Raw genomic sequence first — 15,613 nt, forward strand, 5'->3', positions numbered from 1 at the left:
CAGAGACACAGATGGTCTCAGATGTGACATATATTTTGGAGCTAGCAAGTTAACACATCCTGCTTATAGTAATTCCATTAAGTACTGAAAACTTTTTTCTTTAAACTCCAAAAGAAACTTCTCATTTTGGTAAAGTTACTTCCGGAGCTGATTAACTATCTTAAGAGAGGTTGAAGGAAGGAAGCCAGCTTCATATGTTTTTTCTATTTTTTCCACTGTATCTCATCAACAGTCCTTACACTTCTAACTGGAAGAAAGGACTCCAATTCTCTATCATGAAACAGAATGTTACCCTCTAGGTACTTTGCATCATCAAAACGGACTCACCAAAATATCAGTAGCATGGTTGTTCCTAGGGATGAAATTATCCCAAGACTAAATCTAGAGCTTGAAAAGGCTTTCAAAGCAAACTTCAGGGCTTGGGTTCTCTTGGATTCATTCCTGAATTATTACGCTGACAACAGTGAAAGTAATTGTATTGAGAAGATTCAATAGTAGTGTTATCAGAGCATGACTGACCAATTTTTAATTTCAGTTATTTGGTTAGAAATTATGAGGATATAGGAGGCAGAAGGAGTTCCAAAAAAAATTACAGTTGCCTTTACTATAATGGAAAAGCCTATTTCTGTAGCTCTTTGTGAACAATGATGACGTATTCCATTAACAAAATTCACACTTCTAATCATTTCCAGATGGAATTTAAAATTCAAACTGCTGCTTTTTATTATTGTATTTTTGTTCCTAACAGAGGCAGCACTTAACCCAGATGTCTGATTGTGGGGGAGGGGAGACTGCAAAATGGAGGCGAGAGCGCCCCAGGTTCCAGCCTCCCAGCCTCTGCCGGGTACAGCCACGCCCACGCCTGCAGCCACGCCCATGGCCACACCCACACCCACGCCCACGCCCACACCCACGCCCACACCCACGGCAGTGGGTAAATTCCCTGGATGGCATCATCCTGATCGTTAGGAATGCAGCGACAGAGGACAGCCCCATGTCACTCAGCCTGGATTCCCACTCAGCAGTGAGACTGGAGAAAGGGACAAGGAGGAAGAAAAGACAGAGAGATTGGGGAAGGGGAGGGAAGAAGGAAAAAGGAGGAAGGTTTTGTTTTTGTTTTCTGAGTTTATACTGGGAAGGTCGCACTTCCAAGCAAAGTGCAATGTCTCTTCTCCATCTTCAGCCCTTACAGAACTTCCCTGATCTCATATATTTTTTCACAAGCCATTTCACAACACAAGCCATATCCAAATGTTTTACATCTTGTTCATATTAATATTTAAGTTTTTTTGTTAAAATAGTTCATCTTTGCCCATGGTTAAAATAAATCTTCTGCTGAATAATCAGGCAGCTGATCCTCTCTCCACCCTCCAGTGGGTCTTCCGTTTTCCCTCCCCTATGGCCTGGCTTCTAAGTTTCACAGAGTCTCACCCATCCCAACCCCTCTATGTCACTATTTTTCAAAATCAATAACCTCCTTAGAAAATTAGGGAATGGACTTGGGTCTCTCCAGACAGTCTTCAAATTAAAAAGTTTAGTCTATGAAATTCCAGTGACTCTCAGCATCACAGCTTCCTGAAGCTTTCCCTGGTTATTCATAGGAACCTGACCTTTGTCTGAAATTCTCTGTACCCCTGCACTAACCATCACTGTTTGTTATGGGAGAAAAGTAAGACAGTCCATAAATTAAAAACAAACAAGCAAACACACAAAATCCCAAAGGGCAATCAGTCAGTCCTTTACCTCAGATTCAGTTGAGAAAACCTAGCTCATCGCATGGGTGGTGGGTTTATAGGAAAGGTCTTCCTGGGGGATTCAGCTTGCACCTTGCATTTCGGGAGCCATGCCTACTCTGCAGCCCCTCCCCCATGCCTCCTCGCAGCCTCCCCCTGCCTACTCTTACTTGCAGCCCCAGGAAGGGTTCACTGTCCTTTTCAGCAACCTCGGTTTTCACCACTGGATGAACACAAAGGACTGGGGTTAGGAGGACTGGGAAGCAGTTGGGTTCCTGTCCCGGTCTAGCCAACAGACAAGTGTCTGATGTAACCTCTGGTAGCTTATCTCCTACACCTTGTTACACAAAGGCATTACCATCCTCCCAGCCTGGAACTGCATTTCCCTGAGCCAGAAAAACTAACTGGCTCCAAAGGAAAGAGAAAAAGGAAAAGTTCATTAACCACATAGGCATATTCTGGGTCTCTCCTGTGTCAGTTCCCACAGTCCTGTGCCAGTCGCTTTGGCAGAGCCCAGACCACGTGTTTTGTGTATGTGTGTGTTTTGTGTTTTGTGTTTTTGGCCCCATGTAATGTTGTGGAAGCTCATTAAATGAACAGATTGATGCATGAATTAAGTCCTTTTTACAATTCCAGTTCGGGAAGCATCGATTCCTATCTCAAGCATGATCTGTCCTTAGAGTTTGTATTGAGTGATTCACCTCTACGGAGAGTTTTTAAATTCTGAACGAGTAGGTGGAGGTTTTGAGAAATTACTGACCCTCTCTTATATTCTCTTACCTGTTACTCCTCTTTGGCTCCTACACTTTTTCTTCACAGCAACCCCCGCTTGCTCACTGCTGAAAGGAGGATTTTTAAAGGCTAATTGACAAATTTACTCAAGTACCACACCGTTGGTTCTCATCGGTGGCCACACGTTAGAAGCATTTCGGAGTTTTAACAACCACCAGTGCCTGGCCCCACCCAGAATATTAAATCAAAGTCCCTAAAGGGGGCTCCAGTGTGGTAGTTTAAAAAGCTCCCCCAGGTGATTCTAATATGCAGCCTAGACTAAACCCCTTTACCGGGCTTCGCTAAGCGCTAATTACAAGTTTAAAGCTGGACACTCCACTTAACTCTTTCCCACTTGCCCGGTTCCCCAAACATGTCTATGAGAGGGTCAAGGCTCCACTGTTTCTCTAGACACAGTCTTAATCATAACAAATATCACTTCCCTACAGTTTTTCTGTAAAAGTACTTAACACTCTCTTAAGAGCTTAAAGTGCTAAATAGTTAAGAACATCACACTCCCCACCGGATTCTGTTCCACGTAATGATGTCTTCAATCATTTCATCATGCATCATTTAAGAGCAGTAAAATATCACAATTTATGCTTCTAGGCTTGAAGCTCTAAGTACACTCAGTCTGCCGCTGATGAGCTTGGTGGAGCCTTTTCATTTGCAACCCGAGTACCAGATCATGTCACAATAATTTGGTTAAACCAGGCAGATAGTGTCATCAGCCCTGCTGCAGAGCCAGCGAGGCTTCTCCGTTTCCCGTGCCGTTGGGAGGCACCACGGTATCTTCTGGATGCGTAACTGTACCTTGCTTCCTTTTGTAATTAAAAGTAATTAAAAATTACTTGCGGCTACCCGTCTTTCACGTAATAGGTACATAACATAGGAGATGGTTAAAAGTCAAAAACAAACGGAGACCAGCCTTAAAAATTCCCTGAGAAGACAAAACCAGTTTAGTCATAGAAGCAAACTTAATTTAGCTCATGTTGCAGGACTAACTTGACTAGGTCATTTCTTGCTTATGCCTCCGGAAATCATAAACACGGCAGTTTCCCGAAGTTGATATGAGATAACCACTAACCAATTCCCCATCATTTCAGAAAATTATATTATAATCCAATCACTGTGAAGAATACAGAGTCACTGCCTTTCTACTATATAAATTGTTTTATAACAACACACCTCGGAGTCTCATTCCATGTTTTGGTTTGAGTGCTCTCGGTTTGAGAACTGTCATGTTGGTGTGTGCCAATAAGCTTTTACTAACTACTACTTAGGTGATCCCTGCTTTTACTTCTGTTATTTTTGACCTTATGACAATACACACACACACACACACACGCACACATGCGTATTTTTAAGCCATCTAAATCCATACCAATGTAGTTGGTGACAGAAGCCATTCTAATTAGAAATAAGTTAACCAAGTGATAATGTGTAATAGAAAAATGAATACCAGTGATGGATGATGAAAAGATAAATGCAATCGGACAGTAGAAAAACCCAAGTTCTCGTTCTTGCTCTGGTAGCTGTGTGTCCCCTTGGGCAGGTCCCTTCGCTTCTCTAGGCTCCAGGTTTCTCTGCTGTGAGATGAGGCACTCACCTAGGAATGGTACATATGTTTTTGTCTTTTTTTGGTTCTTCAGTTACTGGCAGGGCCTTCCTGGAGGGCGTGCTGAGAAGCATTCTGAGGCTCTATGAGCTCACTGGAAAGAAATCCATTATCAACTTATCAATGTCTATCAGGAGGTCAGAAGCAAAGTGAAGCTTAATTTCCACTGGGCCGAACCCCAGAGAATTACTGTCCCAACCCAATACAGTGGAAGGAGACCAGCAGAAATAAAATGAAAACAAATGTTTACACCACCTAAGTGCTCATCTTTCTAGCCATGTGAAAACTGTGTACACACATATTGGCATATAGCTGTCTACGCAGTCACACTTACCTGGACGCCCTAGTCCATTCTACCTCTTCTAGCTGGCCAAGCTTACGCCGTGGTAATAAATGGTAACACTTGTAGCATGTACTGCGTGTCCGGCACTGTCTAAGCACTGTGCACAGGTAAGTAACTTAATCCTCACAGCAATCCATGTAGGGAGACACTATTATTATCCCCATTCTACAGAGGGGGCAAGCTGAGGCACAGATGGTATAAGGGACTTGTTCCAGGTTACACAATCACTGAGACAGCTGAAATTTGAACTGAGGCTGCACCAGAGGAAATGTGCTTAACCATCGGATGAAATGGTATCTTCTTCTGAACATCTGTATCAATCATCCCCCTATACCATACTTTTTTTTTTGCATTCTATTATTTACTGATTCCATGTGACAGTCAGAAATCAATGCATGTGGTAAAGCACTTTGAGATTTAGACAGAATTTTACAGAGGGTGACCATACATCCTGGTTTGCCCAGCCAGTGTCTTGGGTGGGCGTGGGAAAATTCAGAGGCTTTCTAACTGAGATGATGCCTGAGTTACACATTAAAGAATAAATAGTAATCGGCCACCTTAAAATCAGTTTATTCTCCAATATAAACATTCTCCCATTCCAGTTGGTTATATTGCTTGAACCCTAAAATACATTCTTTTTTTAAAAAAAGATTTATTTATTTATTTGAGAAGGAGACAGAGAGAGCATGAGCAGGGGGAAGGGCAGAGGCAGAGGGAGAAGGAGACTCCCCACTGTCCCCACTGAGCAGGGAGCTGGACACAGGACTCCATCCCAGGACCCTGAGGTCATGACCCGAGCCAAAGTCAGATGCTTAACCAACTGAGTCATGCAGCCCCCCTCTTAAATACATTATTTCATAAATGTAATTGACCATCCCTCCCCAAAACTAAAAAAAAACAAAAACAAAAAAACCCATTAAGTTACGTCCAAGAATAAAGTGCAGTCCTGTCCTAACTGTGGTAACTTCCTTTACATACGGAAGGCTTAAAATGTCACTTCCAGGTGATTTTCTTGGGTTGTTAGAAAGGGAGGGAATGATTTAATACAATTCTTGATTAGGAATACAGAAAATATTTCAGGGCACCAGAGAGTGAGGGAAATTGTTCCCTCTTACAGGCAAGACCTTCAGACTTTCCAATAAACCAAAAGTAATGAGCCGGTAACTCCGTGAGGATATGAAGGAGAAGATGCTAGATTTTGGTGAGTTTCAGACAAATAAAGCTTGGTTCTACTTGCACAGGCTGAGCCCTAGTTTCAGGATGGCTGGGCCAACAGGACAGCCCACTGATCAAAGAAAATAAAAAGGGACTGCATTGGAATCTTGTTTTTATTTGTTTCTGGTTCAGTGATCATGCCTTTCATTCAACAGCCATATTTTTCAAATTAATTATAATAATGAATACCTTCCAACCTGACCATGATGGTGACTTTATTACACAGACATGCAAAGATACAAGTAAGACACATTTACCTATAAGACCTGAGAGCACTGAGAAGCTCAGAGAAGAAATGGCAAGGAGGACATGGTTGCTTCTCACTTCTTCAAAGCCTGGGCTGACTCTGGGTTAATTACCATAATGGGACACTCAAACCAGGCTCCAAAGTCAATCTGATTTAAAGATGGTCATATATCCTGGAAACTTGAAGTTACCTGCCTCCCAGATGGAAAGGTAGGAGAAATAATGGTGAAACCTATTCAGGATGGTGAGATCCTCACTCCTCCAGAGACGGAAACCAACTTAGAAAAAACAGTAAAGCCAGGGCACCTGGGTGGCTCAGTCGGTTAAGCGTCTGCCTTTGGCTCAGGTTGTGATCCCAGGGTGCTGGGATTGAGTCCCGTATTGGGCTCCCTGTTCAGCGAGGAGTCTGCTTCTCTATCTCCCTCTGCACTGCCCCCCACCCCGGCTTGTGCTCTCTCTCTCTCTCTCCCTCTCTCTCTCTTTCAAATAAATAAATAAAATCTTAAAAACAACAACGACAACAACAATAAAGCCAGTCAGAGGTGGGGAGCCTGGGTGGCACAGTTGGTTAAGCATCTGTCTTCAGCTCAGGTCATGATCCCAGGGTCCTGGGATTGAGCCCCACATCAGGCTCCCTGCATCTTCCTCTCCCTCTATCTGCTTGTGCTTGCTTGCTCTCTCTCTCTGTCAAATAAGTAAATAAAATCTCTAAAAAGGAAAAAAAAAAAAAAAAGACCAAGTGGGAAACTCCAGAGCCTGGTGTGGGAATAGTGCCTGGAAACTCCATGGTTCCCGCTCCTGGTAAGACATGTCTGCAGTTCTAAATTCCAGGCTGTCCCCAGGAGTTGGGGTGGCGGGGGCATTCGGTCAACCTGATCCAGCTTCCCAGGCTCAGCGCTAAACACCAGCTCCGCTGCTTTCAGAGTACACTCTCCGCCTAATTCTTGGCTTTGATAAGGTGCCTCGGATAAATCAGAAGACTCGGGAGGGCAGCAGAGCAAATTTTCACTTGAAGCCACCTAACATCAGGGCCCACAATCAGAGTGGCCCTAAGAGTGACAGCAAACCCAGTGTGCTCATTTGCACGCTTCTCTGCAAATTAGAACATTTTTCATAAAGATGTCGTGGCCTTTCCTTTATTAATTTGTTTAGCAAAATTTGTGTTCATAGGACAAAGGTGAACTGGAGCACAGCCCTATTTGAATGACTACAAGTCCCATAACAGTACGCCTTGTTCCTTTTTCAATTTTTCATAATGCATGACATAATTTATTTCATGTCAATTCTCCCCTTAGACAATAAGTACCACGGGGGCAGGAACCGTCTTTTTTTGTCCACTATTGTATCCCTGTCACCTGAAACACTACTGGCACCAAGTGGCCCTCAATAAATGTTTGCTGAAGAGATGCTATTCACTCAAAAAGTTGTGAGGAATAAAAGAGAAAATGTACACGAAGTAGCCATCACAGTGCCTGGCAACTGAATCAGCACTTTTTTTTTTTAATGGACTAAATGAATGGAGAAGATTTTGTTTTACTCTGTTGGTGCCCTGTCTGGTTACTTTCCATTTTTCAGGTTTCTTTTATTACCATATTTTTCACACGAGCGCTTCATGCTTTCACTTTCTCTCTAGATCCTCTGACCTCTGCTATTTTGGCTCCACTGAAACCAGTGCCTCAAAGCTGTTCCAAAACTCAAACAATTGGCAAACTCCCTGAAACTCTCTCTTCCGTGTCTGTGAACTTTTCCAGTACTTTCCAGTACTTTCTCCCTGTCGCTGATACTTGACTTTTTCCTATTCTCTCTGTGTCTCAGCAAGACTCAACCNCACCACTACTATATATTCTCATGCAACTTTTCCAGTACTTTCTCCCTGTCGCTGATACTTGACTTTTTCCTATTCTCTCTGTGTCTCAGCAAGACTCAACCTTGACCTTCTGCCTTTTTGCTTCCATTAAAATTGGATTTAGCCCATCTTGGCTTTCACTTACCATTTCTTGCAGATAACTTCAACATCTTCTGATCTTCCATATTTTATCTGACCTGTAGTCTCAGAGTCCCAGCACCTTGAGAAACTTGCCCCGCCTTGATTCTCCTAGAGCCTTTTCACTCTCCCTACAATCACAGTGTACATGTCTATCTCTACCAGATTCCCCTGGGATAAGATATGCAGCACTTAGCATAATTCTTGGCACAAAACACGATAGTTTTTTCAATGAATGAGTGAACGACTTTATAAAACTATTACTAAAACATTTTCATTCAACTCTCTTACAATTATCTCAAACTTTATATCAAAATGATGTCATTTTCCCCTGAATTCCTTTGCCTCCTGAATTTCCTGCTGTCTGGAATACTGGCATCCACTTACCTGAGCCTAAAATTCTCAAGTCCTCTATGACTCCTCTCCATTTCCCTCATACTTATCAAATCTTGAATGTCTCCATATATTCTGTGTCATGTCCATTCTCCATCCCCACTATCAACATGCAAACCTAGCAAGGCCTCAGGTCCCATCTAGATCATTACAACAGACTCCCTATTCCCAAACATGTGAAGACTCTATTACCTGCCACAGGCTTGTAATCTAATACTCTTGACCTGGTTTTCAAGAATCTCCATAATTCAGTCCCCCTCCTTCCCCTGCTATTGGCTACTGGGCAAACTTCAGGTCAACATCCACTGGCTACGCCAGGCCAGCTGTGCTTGGCATTGATCGCTCGAGTGCTGGCTGGCTGGCTTCCTCTCTCCCCATCTGAAATCCTTTCCCTCTCCACCGTCTACAGAATTCTGCCCACAAGGCAAGACTGAGATCAAATAATTTATTCTTATTAACAGCTTTCCTGAGATATCTTTGACATATAAAACCTGTAATATGCTTAATGTGTACAACTTGATGTTTTGATATTGAAATAATTCCTTTTTTTATATTGAAATAATTTCTTTTTTTTAAAAGATTTTATTTATTTATTTGACAGAGATAGAGACAGCCAGCGAGAGAGGGAACACAAGCAGGGGGAGTGGGAGAGGAAGAAGCAGGCTCAGGCAGAGAAGCCTGATGTGGGGCTCGATCCCATAACGTCGGGATCACGCCCTGAGCCGAAGGCAGACGCTTAACCGCTGTACCACCCAGGCGCCCCTATATTGAAATAATTTCTTATGCAGGAAAGTTATTGTGACCATTGCAAGCCCCCACCCCCTCTCCTTCCACAGCACTTAAGTTCTGCACCACACAACCTCGTTCAGGGCTTCACTGTGGGTTTTGCCCTGCTTTCTCTATATTTACTTGTTTTCCAAAGAGGTTGTGAGCTCACTGAGGACTCCAGTTATGTGTTTTCAGCAAGCAGTAAGTAGACATTTGCTGACTGATTAATTTTACCAGGTTTTGGATACAACTGTGACTCATTTAAAAGATGAGATGTAGTCCCTAAAAGCAGACTACCACCGATAACTGGGGGAAGCAAAACTCATTTTATTTCCCTATAAAAGTTTGAAATGAGTTGCCAACAGGAAAAATTGTGTGCTCAGAATTTTATAATGATAACATTTAAAATACAACACAATTTTCAAATCACACTGACCAAGGAAAAGCAGGATATTTTAGCCGAAAATGGGAAAGGGAGGACAAAATAAAATCAATAAAATTCCTCACACATCCTCACACAAACTACAATACACAAATGTTCCCAAAGATCTTTATCCCATCAACTCACCTGACACTCTAAAGATTTGCCCTAAAGATTGAAATTTTTTCTACCCTTCTCAAAAGAGAGTCTCTGCTCTGAGTACTTTTTCTTCTTTTCTTCTTGTTTTTAACTTTTTATTTTAAAATAATTTTAGGGGCGCCTAGGCAACGCAGCCGGTTAAGTGGCTGACTCTGGTTTCGGCTCAGGTCCTGATCTCAGGGTTGTGAGATAGAGTCCCACACTGGGCTCAGGACTCAGTGTGAGTCTGCTTGAGATTCTCTCTCCCTCTTCCTCTGCCCCTCCCCTCATTCTCTCTTTCTCTCTCTCTCTCTAAAATAAATAAATCTTTAAAAAATAAATAAATAAAATAATTTTAGACTTGCCAGAAAGTTGGAAAAACAGTACAGAGAATTTCCATACACCCTTCACCCAGCTTCTCTTAATGTTAATATGTTGTACAACCATAACACGATGATCAAAACCAGGAAATGAATCATGGTACAATACTATTGACTGAACTATGGCTCTTACTTGAATGTATTTACTCTTCCCCTTTAATGTCCTTTTGCTGTTCTGGAATCGATTCAGGATCCCATATTGCATTTGGTTGTCTCCTTAGCTTCCTCTAACCTGTGGCAGTTCTTCAGTCTATCCTTATCTTTCATGACCTTGACTTTTTAATGAGTACTAGACAGGTATTTGTAGAATGTTCCTCAATTTGGAACTATCTGGTCTTTTCTCATGATTAAACAGAGGTTTTAGGCCTTTTTGACAAGATTACTACAAAAGTGATTTGTCCTCGGTATATGAAGGGGTATGTGATATCAAGGGGTATGTGATATTAATACGTCTCAGTGCCAGTGACATTGACCTTGGCCACTTGGTTACTGTGGCATCTGCTGGGCTTCTCCATTGCAATTTACTATATTTCCTTTATAACTGATAAATACAATGGGGGAGATACTTTGAGATTTTGCTAATAACCTGTTTCTACTCCAGCTTTCACCCACTGACTTTATCCATCAGTGGATCTTGCCTGCAACTGTTATTACCATGGTATTTGCCCAATGTCGATTTTAGATTTCCCTCATTCCTTCTATATTTATTAATTGGATAAATTATTCTATAAGGCTCAGTGTTCATTAATATATTATTGATTTATGCTCCTTAGCAGATGCTTAGTATGGCGAGCACTGTTCTGGGAGTCTTAGAGATCCTTGTCTAGCAATAGCTCTGCCTCAATGAGATCTATCAACTTGGGAATGTCTGTCTCATACTTCCGAGTGAAAGGAGGTAACCTAAAGGGTATCTTCCAGAAAAATGAAGAAGGAGGAAGGAGAGAAGGACTAGGAGAGGAGGCGGGGGGGGGGAAAGAAAGGAGGAAAGGAGAGAGAAGGAGAGCAAAAAAGGAAAAATTAACCCTTTGTATTTTTCTTAACTATTGACTAGTCTGAAAAAGTAGCATTTTAAGGGGACACTTTTTTTTCAATGGGATACACCCATATTGAATCACAAGAAAAGATCTAGAAACAAAACACATTTCTGGCACTCATGCCACCTGGGTGAGTTATACAGCCGGGTAATACATTTATGATGCCATTACCATACAACCAGCATTATTGATTTCCCTCCTACCTTTTACAGAAATGAGTATATCCTGGAACAGAAAACAAGGGTCTCAAGCCACAGTACCAACTAGGGGAGTGGTAACTTGGAAGGTTGACATCAGTCTTTCAGGCCCTAGACGTCCACAGAAAGAATTTAGTCTAAGCCTATCTGAAGAAAGGATAAATATTTTCTTGGGTTGGGGACTGGGGAGGCAGAAACCCACACAGACCACAGTATCCCTTTCTTAACATCAACTTCCTTACCAGCAGCAGATAGAAACTCTATAAATTCTTGGCTCTAGCAATTCTTTCGTCCTTGCCCCCAATCCTGATTGCCTTTATACCCCGCGCAGGAACATAAAGCATAGTGCACAGTGGTTCTTAAACTGTGCATGTTCACTAACACGTAACTGGGGAGAGGGAAGTAGACCCACAAATACCTTGGGGTTATTTTAATTCTTTATTTTCATATGGTTGAAATTCTTGAAAAAATAACAGGCATATTCTGGTTCAGTCTGGATGACCACTTAATACCCACAAACTGCCACTAATTCCAGTGTCTGCATATGTGCACCGCTGTTTGCAATCAGCTTATTATCACCTGATCATATGAAAGGACAGCATTTAACTTTTATGTGTTAATAGACATAACTGGACGCATTTGAGCTGGCACATCTTCATACCCAAATGACAACATAGCTGCTATTATTATGATTTATTTTATTTATTTTTTAGAAGATTTTATTTATTTGTTGGAGAGAGAGAGAGCACAAGCAGGAGAAGCAGCAGGCAGAGGGAGAAACAGGCTCCCTGCTGAGCAAGGAGCCCGCTGCAGGACTCCATCCCAGGACCCTGGAATCTTGACCAGACGCTGAACTGACTGAGCCACCCACGCGTCCCTAAATGATTTTTTTTAGCCAATTATAAAGATAAATCTTGATACTTGCAATGATACTCAAAATTGAAAGACATTTTCATGGACTAATGCTTTAGTTTCTTAAGTTACTTAATAAATTGGGATTCTGACATGACATCATCAAAATGTGGTAACATACTCTAAACCACGAGGCTAATAAGGAAAGAATGGAGACAGATCTAGAATGGAAACGAGGCACAACTGGAGGCCAAATTACCTCATCTTGTGCTATGCAAAAGCTGAACAATGGTTGGAGAATCGGGTCACACTATGCACAGTAGTTCAGATGTAAGGGTATGATTGCCAGTACCATTCAGGACGCAAGCTCATTTTCTGTACCAATCAGCTTGTAAAGGTTTATTGTCAGAACGTGTAATTATAGAGACACACGGAAAATATTTGTGTTCAATAGTCCTTTGTAAAATTTTCAGTATGTTTTGGCATGCTCTATTACATTCATTGGTCATAGGATCAAAAGAGAGTATAGTGTTTATTGTTTAAAACAAAAAATAAAAATAATGATGATGACATAAAAAATGGGCCATCGTGTTCAAAATCAAAAGGATCAAGTCAACAACTAAAAAATAAAACATCATCCTGTTGTTAAACCCAGCCATCTATCGTTTCAATTACATTAAGCTGCATTACATTAATGCTTTATTTTGAAATTTTGTTGGTTGTTAATTCATTTGGGTTTTATAGTTGTGCATTACCTAGAAGCACAAGGGGGTTTTATACGTACTTATATATCTATACATATTTAAGCTACCACATAAAATAATTCAAGTCACTATGGTATGGAGGGTTCCAACGTAGGAGAAAAAAGCCAGGGTAAAAAAAAGTCAGCAAAATGGGTGAGGGGGAGTAGGAGGTACAGACTTCCAGTTATGGAATGAATAAACCATGAGGATGAAATGCACAGCATAGGGAATATAGTCAACAGTATTTGTAACGGTGTCATAAGGTGACAGACGGCAGCTATCCTTGTGGAGAGCTTGGCATAAGTTTTATTATTTTTTTTTAGAGGAGGCGGGGGCAGAGAGAGAATCTTAAGCAGGCTGCATACCCACTGTGGAGCCCAACACGGGGCTTGATCTCACAACCCTAAGATCATGACCTGAGCTGAAACCAAGAGTCGGATGCTCAACAGACAGCCCCCCGGGCGCCCCGAGCATAATGTCCAGAGATGTCAGACCACTCTGTTGGACACCTGAAACTAATGGAGCATTGTGTGTCAGTTACACATCAATAAAAGTCAGTTAATTTTTTAAAAGTTGAAGAAAATTATAAACAAAATAATCTTATTTATGTAAAAATAGAATAGCTGCATATGTACATGTAAATTTGTAAATGCATAGAAAAAAGAGTTTGAAAGGAGACATACCACAGCATCAACAGACTTCTGAGAACTTCTGAGAAGGGAAATATTTTAAGGGACAAAGATGGGAAGGACTAAATTGAACTTTGACTTTATAATTTCTGTATTGTTTCAATGTATATATAAATAGATTCACCTAACTGAGTAGGAAACACTTGAACTGCATGCGTAAATAAAAGGGATCAGTGGATTACTCAAGTGGTATAAAGGGCATGAACTTTGGCTTCAGAAAGCATGGGACTCCATTTTCATTCAGGTGCTTCCTTTGCACTACGGTACTTAGGGCTAGTCCATTAATTCCCTAATGCCTCAGTTTTCCTAATCTGCAAAATAGCAGTGACACTAACTATGGGAATATTGTGAAGATTTAGTGAACTAAAGCATGCAATGTACTGAGCGCGTGCCTGGCACAGGGGATGCCCAGTAGATAAAAGGCACGTTTTTACTGTGCCAATTATTACTATTCATATTAATCATAGCTGTTTTATGAGATTACGTTGACCCTGAAAGTAGCGAAATGGCTGCCTGGCCAATGCCATGGTTTTCTGTCTCTGTGGGACACCCATTATTTGTCCCTCGAGGTCCATGCCTCCATGGACTTCATCTGCTCTGTGTCTTGGGAAGGCTGACCTTAATGAACTGCATCAGTGGACTCTTGTGCCTTCCGGCTTCCAGGAAAGTTCCACCAATGGGCAAACTGGCAGAGTGGGGAGGGCGGGGTAAGAGGAATGTCCAGGATGCATTCTCACGGTTCCCTCCTTACCAGGGAACCACTGGTTGGATGTCCCCTGTACCAAAGCTCACAGCTTCTGTCCTCAGCCCTCTCTGGGTGCTGGTGAGCTCTCCTCGCCCAGGTCTAGGGTGGTCAGATCTTCGCAAGTTCGCAAGACTCAGGGTTCTGCACTACCTTTGTTATATCTCCTAATTCTGTAAAACGGTCCTTTTCTTAAACTCTTGTCAAATTACACAGTTGGAGTGTAGTGTCTGTTTCCTCCCAGACTCCTACATATTCACTGTTCTGTAGTTTGGCTCCAGCGGGATAACCTAGCACAACGTAGACAACTTCACGGCAGGAAACTTCTGCTGGAAATTCCTGCAAATCTCAAGAGACCAGGGGGCAGAGGGAGACTCTTGCATTGTGTCATTTCAGTGGGAAGGAAAAAAATCCCTCTTCTGCTGGTCTGAAATTCCGCCTAACTACCGTTCGTTCGTTAACTGATGGTTATAAAAGACGAAAGTCTTCTAATTACAGGTCATAATTCCAAACCACCCATTCACAGCTTTTCTGCTGAGGCAGAGAATGGAATCTGAACTATGGTTTTGCCAGCCCCATTTTCAAGCAGTTTCTCTGCCTGTGAGTTGCTCGCTAGCGTTTCTGACACAGGTAACACCCCTTGCGTCAGTGGCCATCAGCCTCCTGATAAGAACAGTGGCCGCAGCTGGAACTCTGGTCCAGCCTCACTCTGCTCCAACAATAGCACTTCCTGTTCAAACACCGACGGTGGAGCCCTTCATTCTACTTCACAATCACTGCTGTAGGATTTACCGTGTGCTGGATCCTGGCCCAAGCGATTTCTAACTATTCACTCATTTATTTATTTTTTTTTTTTAAATTTTTTTTTTAAAGATTTTTTAATTTATTTATTCGACAGAGATAGAGACAGCCAGCGTGAGAGGGAACACAAGAAGGGGGAGTGGGAGAGGAAGAGCCTGATGTGGGGCTCGATCCCATAACGCCGGGACCACACCCTGAGCCGAAGGCAGACGCTTAACCGCTGTGCCACCCAGGCGCCCCTATTCACTCATTTAATCTTTACAATCTCCCTATGACACCCATTGTTTTAGAGAAGGAAATTGAGGCAGAGATATTAGGTAAGTTGCTCCAGGTTACACAGCTAAAAAGTGCTAGTAAGTAGAACTGGCCATTAAACCCAAATAGTCTGGCTCCATAGGTCATGATTTTTTTTTTTTTAAGTAAACTCCATACTAAATATGGGGCTCGAACTCACGACCCCAAGATCAAGGGTGGCATGCTTTACCAGCCAGGCATCCCCACCATAGTTCATGCTTGTAACCTCTTCCCCCTAAATCTTCTTGCCT

At 42.1% G+C, this 15,613-nt stretch overlaps 1 protein-coding gene across 6 annotated transcripts in view; it reads right to left on the reverse strand.

Annotated features, from left to right (window-relative positions):
* Nucleotides 1-15,613, reverse strand: part of OTOL1 (otolin 1) — a 191,707-nt gene that overhangs the window by 138,706 nt on the left and 37,388 nt on the right. For 2 of the 6 annotated variants that reach the window (XR_004626348.1, XM_034663538.1), the window contains exon 3: nt 4,114-4,216. The exons of the other annotated variants lie outside the window; for them this stretch is intronic. The gene's annotated coding sequence lies outside the window, so the exon portion shown is untranslated. The remainder of the gene's footprint in view (nt 1-4,113; nt 4,217-15,613) is intronic. 6 annotated transcript variants of the gene reach the window in all.

Source organism: Ailuropoda melanoleuca, chromosome 1, assembly GCF_002007445.2.
Source record: "Ailuropoda melanoleuca isolate Jingjing chromosome 1, ASM200744v2, whole genome shotgun sequence".
Classification (NCBI taxonomy): Eukaryota; Metazoa; Chordata; class Mammalia; order Carnivora; family Ursidae; genus Ailuropoda; species Ailuropoda melanoleuca.